Here is an 11,502-nt window from a genome sequence, read left to right as displayed (position 1 = left end):
ATCTGAGGCCGTCGTCTTTCAAATAGCATGTACTAAATTGTAGTGGCGCCAGTGACTTATTCTTCCCCTTTCTCTGTGTCCCTTATTGTACGATGAGATGAGGGAAATGATGATTTGACCATACAAATTGGACCAGAACATGCAGGTTAGGTGCTCCCTGGTCACCAGCACCAGCAATCAAAACGAGTCCTTGGTTATAAGAGATTTGGATTAAATATTGCTTCTAAATGTTTTAAAATTCATTTGCCAGCATTTACACATTAAAACAATTATCTAGTACTCCAGATGTCCGATGTGAAGCCACATCTTCGGTTTCCCCTCCACAGTGAGAGTCTCTAGAGCTCAGGGTGACTGTGTCCTTTGCCCAGAATATATATGGCCCTGTTTAGCTCATATGTTCTCTCCAGAGTCTAGGTGCCTCTAGGTTGGGGACACTAATGGGGGCCCCAGTCACCTTTAGATGTACAGCTACACCGTCTATTGAGTCAGCAATTTAGAATCAAGTTGTAACAGGTGCCTAGTCCTTTGTGAGACCTGCTGTCCTAGAAGAAATTAGAGATGACCAACAGGGTCATGGAGGCCATACTGGAGGTCTAATGGTGGAAGGGGCAGATGTCCCAGGGACTGTGAGAGGCAAAAAGCACATCCTATGAAGCTGATAGCCTGAACAGGCAAGTTCCTGGGGGTGGAGGCGGGGGCCATCTGGCTATATACAAAATCAGTCTATATATACAAAACCCAGATGAAGCTTGAGTAATACAGTCTTGTTTGGCTACTTTGCAGAACCAAGGATGGTAGAGGAGATTGGGGGCAGCTTTCCCACAGCACCCTTTTCTCAACCAGATGATAAGCAGACAAACCAGGTGATATGCAGACAAGATGACACTCGGCCACGCTACAGGTCCCACATCTGATGCTTGCCCTAGACTCTGGAGATGGAATGAAGCAAGGAAGTCTTGGTGTCAAGGTGGCTTGTACATGGGTGGAACAGGTGACCAGGAAAGTGGTAGGGTTCCAGCCTAAGATTTTGACCTACCCTCAGTTAATGCCTGGAGTAACCTTGTTGGGGACCCTCCCTCTCTTCTACCATTATAGACATTGAGCTAAAAAGGGATGAGGGAGCACTGTGATAAATTAGGGGGAAGACCCTTCAGATAGAGAGAAAGGGTTGAAGACAGGCGCACCGAAGACAAGTAGCAAGAGTAGGCGGGATCAGCTTCGTCCAAGTCTTTGGATTCTCGTGAGATAGGAAACGTGCCAAGCCCAGCCTCAGTGAAGTCATGGGAAGAAGGCAGATTGGCCAGGCTGTGACCAGGAATATTTTGAGCTCTGCCCTTCAGCTTCCTGGAAGAAGAGAACTGTGACCCAGGCTGCGGATGATGGGAAGGACAGAAACTCACCCAACAAAAGCCTAGACAAAGTCACTCTTTTCAGAGTCCCCAGTCTACCCCTTCTCTCAAATCCCCTGTGGAAGAACTTTAGAGCATCTCTTCATCGTTGGCCACTTTAGGATCTTGAGTGCATGTAGGAAGGGCTTTCTCCTGTGCCCTGTTTCCCACTCACCTCTATCACCCCTACCTTGCCCTTCCAAGGAATAAGTCAGCTGCCTCTGGGTCAAGAGAGCCCAAAGAAAGATGTGGTTTGATAATGCTTGAGATCCATCTTACAGTAGGACTTTGGTACAATCCCTACACTTAGATAGAAATCAGAAGTCTACCCATTCCCTGCACTAGGACAGGCTTGGCTGAAGTTAGGCATCAGCTCCCAAATATCTGGAGCTTCCTCAGGTCCATTTTTTCTGCCCTGCTTTCCCATACCTTTGAGCACCACAAGGTTCCTACATTGAGTCTGAACTACTCTTAGAATTAGAAAAACATATGCAAAAGGAGAGGTTATCTGCCATTATAGACTGCTCATTTCCTGGCCTGTAAGTTAAGTAAAACTGTTGGTCAGGCAGGTCTGTCAGTCAGGTAAGCCTGTCAGTCAGTCAGGCCTGTGGGTCAGATAAGCCTGTCAGTCAGTCAGGCCTGTGGATCAGGTAGGCCTGTGGGTCAGGTAGGCCTGTGGGTCAGGCAGGCCTGTCAGTCATGTAGGCCTGTGAGTTAGGCAGGCCTGTGGGTCAGGCAGGCCTGTGGGTCAGGAAGGCCTGTGGGTCAGGTAGGCCTGTGGGTCAGGCCTCTCCCCACCTCTCTCCCTCACGAGCCTGTGAAGCAATTGATGATCCTTGGGACTTGCTAGATTTCTTTCCTCCATTCACTCACGTGTGCCCTCAATTTTATCAATCAGCACAATGTCCTATCCCACTCATGCACAAATACAACAAGTTTGGAAAGGCACACCGGGTCCCTTGTCTCACACTACCCATCCCTGGCTTCACCGTGCTCTGTGAAAGTTCCTGAATCCTCAGAGAACTGAGGCCTCCTCACAGCAAGGAGAACGAGGGCAAAGGGAGAAGTTGTGCAGCCTGAGAAGTCGGGGAAGAAGAGCGAGGATGAGAGACCTTGTGCTGGAGTCCCAGCTACAGAACCCGAGGACCCAAGGAGTGTGACACTAAGGACGGGGGCCATCACTGGTTTCCTGGGGAGTCTGTCTGAACTTCCTTCTAATCCCATTGGCTTCAGCAGACTTTGCTTCACTGAGAGACAGTGCGAACACACAGACCTCTAGGATAAACTCAGAAAAAGCCAACTAACTAACTACAGGAACCAGGCAAGCCCCGGGTACCAGGACAACACTGAAAGAGAGCAACACCTCCTCCTTTGTCTGCCAGCACCCACTTAGCGCTTGTCATCCTTTCTCTGTCTTTAGCTCCTCTCTCTCTCTCTCTCTCTCTCTCTCTCTGTGTCTCTCTCTCTCTCTCTCTCTCTCTCTCTCTCTCTCTCTCCCTCCCTCCCTCCCTCTCTGCCTCTGTTTCTCTCTCTGTGTCTCTGTTTCTCTCTTTCTTTCTCTTTCTGTACACACACACACACACACACACACTCAACAGCTGTTGTGTGTCACACACAGTGCGTGGTGGCAGGGGCCTGTGCCACAGTCAGTTCAGTCACCTCAGGAAGGTGTTACACTCTACCATGACATTTGCGAGTGAAAAAACAATCAATCAAACAAACAAACAAGCTGTGTTTACTGAGGACTCACAATGGCTCAGATGTCAAAGTAAAAATTCCTGAACAACTGCATCCATGTAATTGCAGTTAGACGTAATTAAAGGGCCTGGAAAGGCCATTAGGGAGTTTCACTCCATTTCTTTAAGTCCTCAGCCCAAAACCGAACCATTTTTCTCATTCCATATGAAGTAAGTACATACTCAGAGATTCACAGTCACACCGTTCAACTCCGCATTTCAACGGAATTAGAATGTGTTTCCACTTTCAGCCCCATTCTGGATTTAAAAGAAAATTCTGAAATTTAACCGGAGAACCTAACTTCTGCCATGATTTCCGACTTTCCCCTAGAGAGTTAGTTCAGGTTAGAGAAAAGCTCCATATATGCACGCCTGCGCCATGAGCAGCCCCTGTCTCTGCTGCCCCCTTGTGGATGAAGGACCTTGTTTGCCCAGGTTTTCTGTTCTCTTGATCTCCCTGGATATGGATGCAGTCACAGGTTCTGGGACCCATCAGAAGCCTCTTCCGCAGCCAAAACGTTTGTTCTGGGCTCAGCTATTTCCTCCTAACCAAACAAAAGACAAACAACATCAAGAAAAACCCCAAACCCGACCCTGGAAGCAAAGTCTCCACAGAAGCCAGTTAAGTGAGAGTGTTGCCCTAATGTCACAAAATGGTTCCTTTCCAAGAAGGGGCAGCACAGAGACAGGCCTCAAGTCACTTGTCCAGCTAGGCAGGACCATGTGAGCACACAGAAAAAGGCTGCCAGCTGCACTCCTAGAGCTCAGGCTCCACTCGACGCCAATCTCAGCAGGAACTTGAGTTCAGATTCTGTGTTAGGACCCCTGGAAGAGGTGTGTGTGTGCTACATGAGACTTAGGACCCCTGGAAGAGCTGTGTGTGCTACATGGGCCTATTTCAATGTCTCTAGCAAGCAAATAGTTTTTGATCAAAGCTCATTTAAAACAGATTAATCACAGAAGAGAATGAGAGCTTAGGATGAGCTTCCTGGAACATCCAGGGTCACGCATACGAAATTCCAGCTTTAACGATCTCATTTGAATTTAAAATGTGAGAGCCAGGCATGGTGTCACGCCTATTTTCTTCCAACATAAATATAAATATATATGTATATATATTTATATTATATATAAACATAAATATATATGTATATATATTTATATTATATATAAACATAAATATAAATACATGCATATATACATATATGCATATATATGACTTTACCTAAGGTGTATGTGTAAAAATTAGGTCACTTTCCTTACTACTCAATTATACACAAATACACGTGTGTGTGTGTGTGTGTGTGTGTGTGTGTGTGTGTACACCCACAATTTAGGTCAAGCCTCAAAATGTATATTTAAAATAAGAGATATGAAATGTGCCTTCTAAGATTTCAGATTCTAAGAGCCATTGTTTAACAGTTAAACTAAAACCCAGTAGAAGAATCTCCTTGACCCATCTTTTCTTCCTGTCAAACATTTCTCTCTGCTTTGCCAAAGATATATGAGTTACTGTTATTCAGAAACCAGCAAATCGTTGGCCTAATTTTTACACAACACACAGACATACACACACCTTGAGACAAGGTCTCGTGTAGATCTCATCAAGGTCTTGAACTCTTCATTGCAGCTAAGGATAACCTTGAACTTCTGATCCTTTCGCCTCGGTACCCAGTTTATGCTGTACTGGGATCCATCCCAGGGATGCAAGCTTGCTAGGTAAAGTCTCTGTGGACTGAGCTAAATTCTCCGCTGTCTGATACATTGTTTCGACACAGAAATCGAGAGTTGTTTTGTTTTGTTTTCTGTTTTCCCAGTTAGAAAGATTCTTGATCAGTTTGTTCAAATATAGACTCACTCTCCGTGCACAAACGCTTGGTTCCCCTTTCCTATCCCGGTAAACGCCGATGCTTATCAGTCCTGTCTTTTAGCCAATAAAAGAGAGAAAAGTAAGCAAAACTCTGGTATGCAGGAATCCTTCATGAGTCTGTGTAGGTTGCAGTGCCTAGTTTCTGACACAGGGTGGCAGTGCTCTCTCGATGATAACTTTTTTTTTTTTTTAAATTTTATTCGATATATTTTTTATTTACATTTCAAATGATTTCCCCTTTTCTGGTTCCCCACTCCACGAAAGTCACATAAGCCCCCTTCCCTCCCTCTGTTCTCCCACCCATCCCTTCCCACTTCCCTGTTCTGGTTTTGTCTTATACTGCTACACTGGGTCTTTCCAGAACTAAGGGCTTTCCAGAACTCTGTTCTTCTTGTACCTCATTTGAAGTGTGGATTATGTTTTGCACATTCCAGTTTTCCAAGCTAATATCCACTTATTAGTGAATGCATACCATGATTGATCTTTTGAGATTGGGTTACCTCACTTAGTATGAAGTTCTCCAGCTCCATCCATGTGCCTTGGGCCACCCTCTTGGTGGTGCCTTCCTTTGTGGTGGTGGGAGATTGGGGGTAAGCCTATGAATTCCCAGCCCAGGCTGCTGGATCTTCTCTGAGCTTTCTTTTGCCTGTTCTAAGTATTGAAGCCTGTATCTGCCTATTTCTCACTGCATAATCTTAAGATCCCATTTCTTTCTTCGAAAGAAACAGAATTATATATGTATGTTGTCTGGAGTGATTACAGACAGCTCCCATAAAGTCCCCTTTTCTCTGCCTTCAAAACCATCACCAGAAAGTCTAGTTGGATGTGAAACTTCAGAGAACTCCCACATAGGACAGGGGTGCTGCAAAAACCACTTGGATTTAGGACAGTCCCTGGACATTTCTGGCTTTGGAGTCTCGTGTAAAGAAAAGGGGGAAAACAAAACAAACAAAAAAGATGGTAATGGTCATGGCTCTATATGCTGAGATCATATATTACATGTGAACAAACACAAAATATGAACTACTGAATGTTGAGTTGGAGCGCGCGCTCTCTCGTACAGCTTCTGGAGAAGCAGCTTGTGCGCATGCTCACTGCATGCCGTTTCTTAAGGGTGACCTATGTTTCTGAAGAAACAAGAGCTGGGAAACTTCTGGATGAAAACCAAAGGCACAGCCCCTGAACCTCCCCTCTGCTGTCAGTTACGGTCTCTGGTGGCTTCTTTCTCAAGCTGTTCCTTGGCTCCAAAGCTCCACACCTGTTGTTCTCTCTGCCCATCAAACTCTCCAAACAACGGCTTCCGTTGTCTCTGTGGGTTGTATCTGTGGCTCAGCTGCTCTTCCCTCGGCAGCTGTTGGGCATCGGTGACAGCTTTGCCCCTCTAGGTAGGAGGCAGCATGGCTGCTTGGAAAGCACTTAGAATCTGCAGTCAGGAAGACCTGGGCAAGAATCCAAGTTTTTCCACTTAGTCAATGTGACAGTCTCTGGTAATTCAGGCACGCCAGGCTTTCTTTCTGTAAAACCTTTACGACACCCAGCTTTAGATAAATGGTTTAGCAAAAATTCTCCCATCCGCATTATCTGATGCTTGAGTGGGTTAGCCTCCATCACCTCTGGATGATGTCTGACCTCTGTCCTTGTCTAAGTCGGTGATACCGTTTAGGCCTTAGATACCCCCTAAAGACTCGTGTTTTAAGAGTGGGTCGGAAGCCTGTGCTGTTATTAGGGGATAGGTGGGAAATTTAAGAGTAGGGACCTAATCGGAAAGTTTACTCATAAGGGAACAGCTTTGCTCTACCACATGTCCCCTGGCATAATGGCTCTCTGGCATGGACCCCAATGCTCCCATGGGCTAAAACCTACAGAGCCGTCGCAAACGTTTATTATTTCTAAGTTGATTGCCTCGAGTATTGATACAGTAACAGGCAGATGCCTGACAGAAAGAATCATCTTAGCCAGCGCCCACTTCTACCCCTGGTGCCTCTCCTGGTCCCTTTCTATCCACTGACCTCCTCCTCCTTCACTATAAATCCCCCCTGACCCTTGCTGTTTTATGTTGGCCCCCATCCCTCTCCCCACTGCATGTCTTGGCAAAGGTACCTATTCCTATAGCAACCATGCCCAAATGGCATCGTTCCTAACCACACTTTAAGGAGGATTACAGAATAATTTCCCTTTAACAAATGTAGGATGAAGTTTGAGAGGACCTGTACCACATGCACAGAGATGGACTCCTTGAAGTGGTATCGTTTCACAGTGCGTGGGCCACAGTGAGTACTTAGCACGTGCTAGCTTTTCTCCACCCAGCCCTTCTCTCATGCTCTGATGCCCTCTGGATCACTAGCTGCTCACGGAGAGTGGGCAGCAGAGTTAAGACAGCTGAGTGAGAACCACAAGCAACAACCATCTCATCTATGAACTCACTGAACCCCCATAAAATCCTCAGAGCGTAATACTGCTTTTCGTCTGTGCTGGTCTGGAAATCCAAAAGACAGTCCCTAGGCTAGACCCAAACTCACCTGGAGGACAGAAACACAGACACTTTGGCCCACCCACATCTCCCAAATCTGATTCAAATTTTAATGAACACATCAGGGGCGTCCGTGTGTACTTCAACCCTGAATGGTAGCACAGCCTGCCGATGTCTGGGCTCATCCCATATCGTTGGATAGAGCAGTTTTGCTTATAAATGTATTTTTGATGATTTTCCACATATATAATGTACATTTTGGATGTTTTTACTGCCATTTCTGTCTCCCACTCCCTTCCCACTCTGACTGAACCCATCCTTCTTTCAATTGAGTCTCCTTCCTTCTTCCAGTTTTTTAGTCGACCCACCGAGTTTAATTAGGGTTGCGTTATGAGCCTACAAGTGCTGTGGATTCATTCGCTGGGCCACAGGCAATGTATCTGTAGCTATAGCACTAAAGACAATGACTCTCCTCTTCCCCATCAGCTACTGGATGCTGTAAGCTTCCCAGGAAAAGTGGGACCTTCTGAGTCCTTCTTCATCCAAAATGAAATGTCCAGTTTGACCCATCATGTTCAGGTCTTGGGTGGGAGTAACCACAACTAGATACACTGGACTGGTGTGGGACTTCTCAAAGTTTTTTTTTTAGGGATTCTAATATGCAAATAGAGGCGATGTTATTGTATGTTAAGGACCCTACTGCTCCATGAGACATGAGTTATCACCATCAAATCGCTATGCGTTCTCTCTGGGGATGTTCTTTACCAAGGTATCTATGTGCATGTGCACATATCTTTCTCCAGAAGTTAATTCATCCTTTGTATTCCCCATTCATCTCATAGCTTACTACCATCTTTCTCCTACTAATTTCTAAAGTTCCAAAAACAAGGAATCACCTCTGTTCAAGGCTTTCCACTTTGTCAGCATAATGTCATTTGAGAACTAAGAAGGCCAGGTCTTGTGATGGAGAAAGTAGGGCACAAGAGAACACAAATGCTGCTGCAGGTTTCACAGTAAAGAGGAAACATGGCTCCTGACTCCTGGCTCAGAGATTGTTAGGTACACATACAGCTAGAGTGTGCCCAGGCTGGTTAAAGTCCGCACTGAATACACTAACACACACACACACACACACACACACACACACGCCTCATACAGTGCGCAAAAATTGCTGGGTTCTTGAAAAGCACAGAAGCTGGTTTGGTATTTTGGAGTACACGCCTAGTGTATGCATGTCCAAAGCTTCCCAGGTAAGGTTGACACTATGTTTCAACAGTTTTTAACAACTCAGCAAATATTTAGTGAGCCTAACTGGAAATCAAGGAGACAATTTAGGTACACAGCATCCTTCTGGTTCACAGTCTATTGACAAGAAGAAGTAATAGGAATGATGATCATCAATGGAGAGAAATACCCCAGAGGACCAAAGGTAACCAGGAAAGGGGGTAAGGAATGATACTTTTAGGTGAGACTTGAGCAATCCCTTTCAGAACGAGAGTAGGCTAGGGCAGGAGCAAGGGGATAAATGTTCCAGTTGAAGGAACAGCAGCAAGTGGGGAACGAATGAACAAGAAACTAAGACTGAGCCAAAGAAGGAGTAAGAAGCTTAGGACGTGTTTGTCTGTCAAGGATGAAGGACGGAAGAGAGAAGGATAATGAAGTCTTTTATTTGTTTTTGTTTTGTATTTCCAGGTGAGCCTAAAACTCCATGAGAAGTTCAGCTTGGCCTCAAACAATCCAGCCTCCTGCCTCAGCCTCTCTCAGTGCTGGGATAGCGTGAACCATCACACAAGATTTCATAACTGGGTCTTATTTTGAGAGCATTTAAAGACTTTAAAGGATTTAAATCAGAAAATAGCCAGTAGCTGATTCTTTGTCTGCCATGGTCAGGGCTGGCAGTTTGGTAAGAGCATTGACCAGAACAGGCAACGCTACCATTGGCTAGGCCAGAGGTGCTGCTGCCTCAGTATCAGAGGTGGGGGGCGGGGATATCACAATAAGACATGAGCAGATTTTTTTATATGGTTTTTGAAAGATATTTTTTGACAAGAGCTATTTGAACAGTTTTTTAAATCAATTTTATGCTCCTGTTAGTTGTTAGTCACAGAAGAAAGCTCTGGAGAAAAAAGTGGAAAGAGGTCTTGTGGTGCGTGAATACAATGTTTCAGTCTATCGATACAATGTTTCGGTCTGTAGATACAGTGTTTCAGTCCATTGGATATAATGTTTCAGTCCGTCATAGCAGTGCATAGCACCTTCCAGCTCTGCAACCAGGAAGCACACAGAGAGAGGACCTAGCTATCTTCGTTTCAGTCCTTGCATCTAGGTCCCCTTGCCCTATGGCATGATGCCACCACCATTCAGAGTGACAAGTTAGAGAGCAGCTTGGACGCTACATGAAGGCATGTGTGAAGAAAATGAAAACAAATTTTAGAAAGGACAAATTCAAGTCCAGATTTCTGATCTTCGTACCTCCCTGCATAGTGCCTGCAGGGAGTCTGTATGTGGAGGTAAGCTTGCAGGAACACGTTAGAAACTGAGGTAACCTGAAGACTTTCTTCATTTGCTTAGGTCTAGGCATTTGGCCAACCAAACTAAGTGCCCCAGGTAGTGAGGAGTGGGCGAGGGTAACAGATAATGAGAAGAAAATGATCATTTCCACATGTACACTATATGCGTCTGAGGGCCTGAGGAAACAAGGGGTGGCACATAGATTTTTAAAGGGATTATATGCTAAGATGGAGAGAGTTTGGCTTGGCGCAAAACAAATACCTTAGCCTTGTCAAGTACCTGTATCCAGTAAGCACCGAGAAATATTGAGATACGAAGATGCTATCTTCAGTTGACTCAACCCTACCACAGAGTGTTTGTCCTGTAGGTGTGGGACAAAGGGCAAACTTCCAGCCACTGGCACAGTCTCTCTTTGATAGATCAGAGATCAGTCTGAGGATGACGTCATGGTAAGAGGGCTAATTTAGAAACTGTCTAAACAAAACGGGACCACAAGGAAGGATCAGTGAACAGGTAAGCGGGAAGAAATTTAAAAAGAAAACTCTTTCCTGTATTTTGTTTTAGTCACCCCCAAAGCAGACAAGCAGACAGAAAGAGGACCCAGAGAAAAGGGGACAGGCAAGGGTGATGCAATAGCCCAGTTCACACCAGAGCCTGAGTGTGAAATCCACCCTCTCGGTCCTAAATCTAGTACCCAGGTAGTGAAGATTCAAACATCTATGCTCAGATAGCTTGGGGACAAGATGTCCACAAACAAGCAGAACCCGTGACTGTGACTCAAGTCCATTTGTCTTGAGATATCATTTTCAGGTGCTCCAGGAGGCAGCTTCGCAGTGAGCTGGCAGGTGAGCTGGCAGGATCCTTGGACTCCTGATCACAACAGACGCCGACGTGGCTACGCCCTTCCTTCCCAGCTTTGGGAAAGTTAGCGAGATTTTCTGAGCTGGGTTTTTATTTATCTAATGACGAGTTTGATTAGGTCCATTGTTTTAAAATATCAGAAAGGAAGTGTTTTAAAGAGATTGAAACCTAGCTTCTGTTATCAAAATAAGGCATGAGATAAGCTTCCCCTCCCTGCACCTGATCCTGGAAGCTCCTGGGGCCTCTCTGCTGTGCTTGACAAAAGTCTGGAATTGCTTCCCATCCCTCTGTTCTGGTGCCACCAAAACTGTACCACATCCCTTACCTGGCCAGTACCAAGGTAATAGGTATTCTCTGTCCGTATTCTATCAGAGCGTGAGGTCTAGAGATAATGTGTGAGCTGGTGAGCTGTCTGAGTTCCAGAGAAGGTCCTTGTGGAAACTCACACACCTATGAAAAACTGCAGATTAGGTTCATCAGATGCTGTTGGTGAGTACATTTTCCAGACCTTTGTTCATGCATAACAGGAAGTGATTTAAAAAGAATCCCAGACACTGCTGGGAGCAGGGGGTGGGGGTGGGGGGGTGAGCAGAGTCTGTGGGAGCCCAGGACCAAGTAATGCTGCTGCCCCGGAGCATTGGAGACCTCCCTTCCCATTAAGTGCCT

Source organism: Apodemus sylvaticus, chromosome 8 (assembly GCF_947179515.1).
Source record: "Apodemus sylvaticus chromosome 8, mApoSyl1.1, whole genome shotgun sequence".
Lineage (NCBI taxonomy): Eukaryota > Metazoa > Chordata > Mammalia > Rodentia > Muridae > Apodemus > Apodemus sylvaticus.
The sequence above is the reverse complement of the archived record's forward strand: the minus strand, read 5'-3'. Positions refer to the sequence as shown.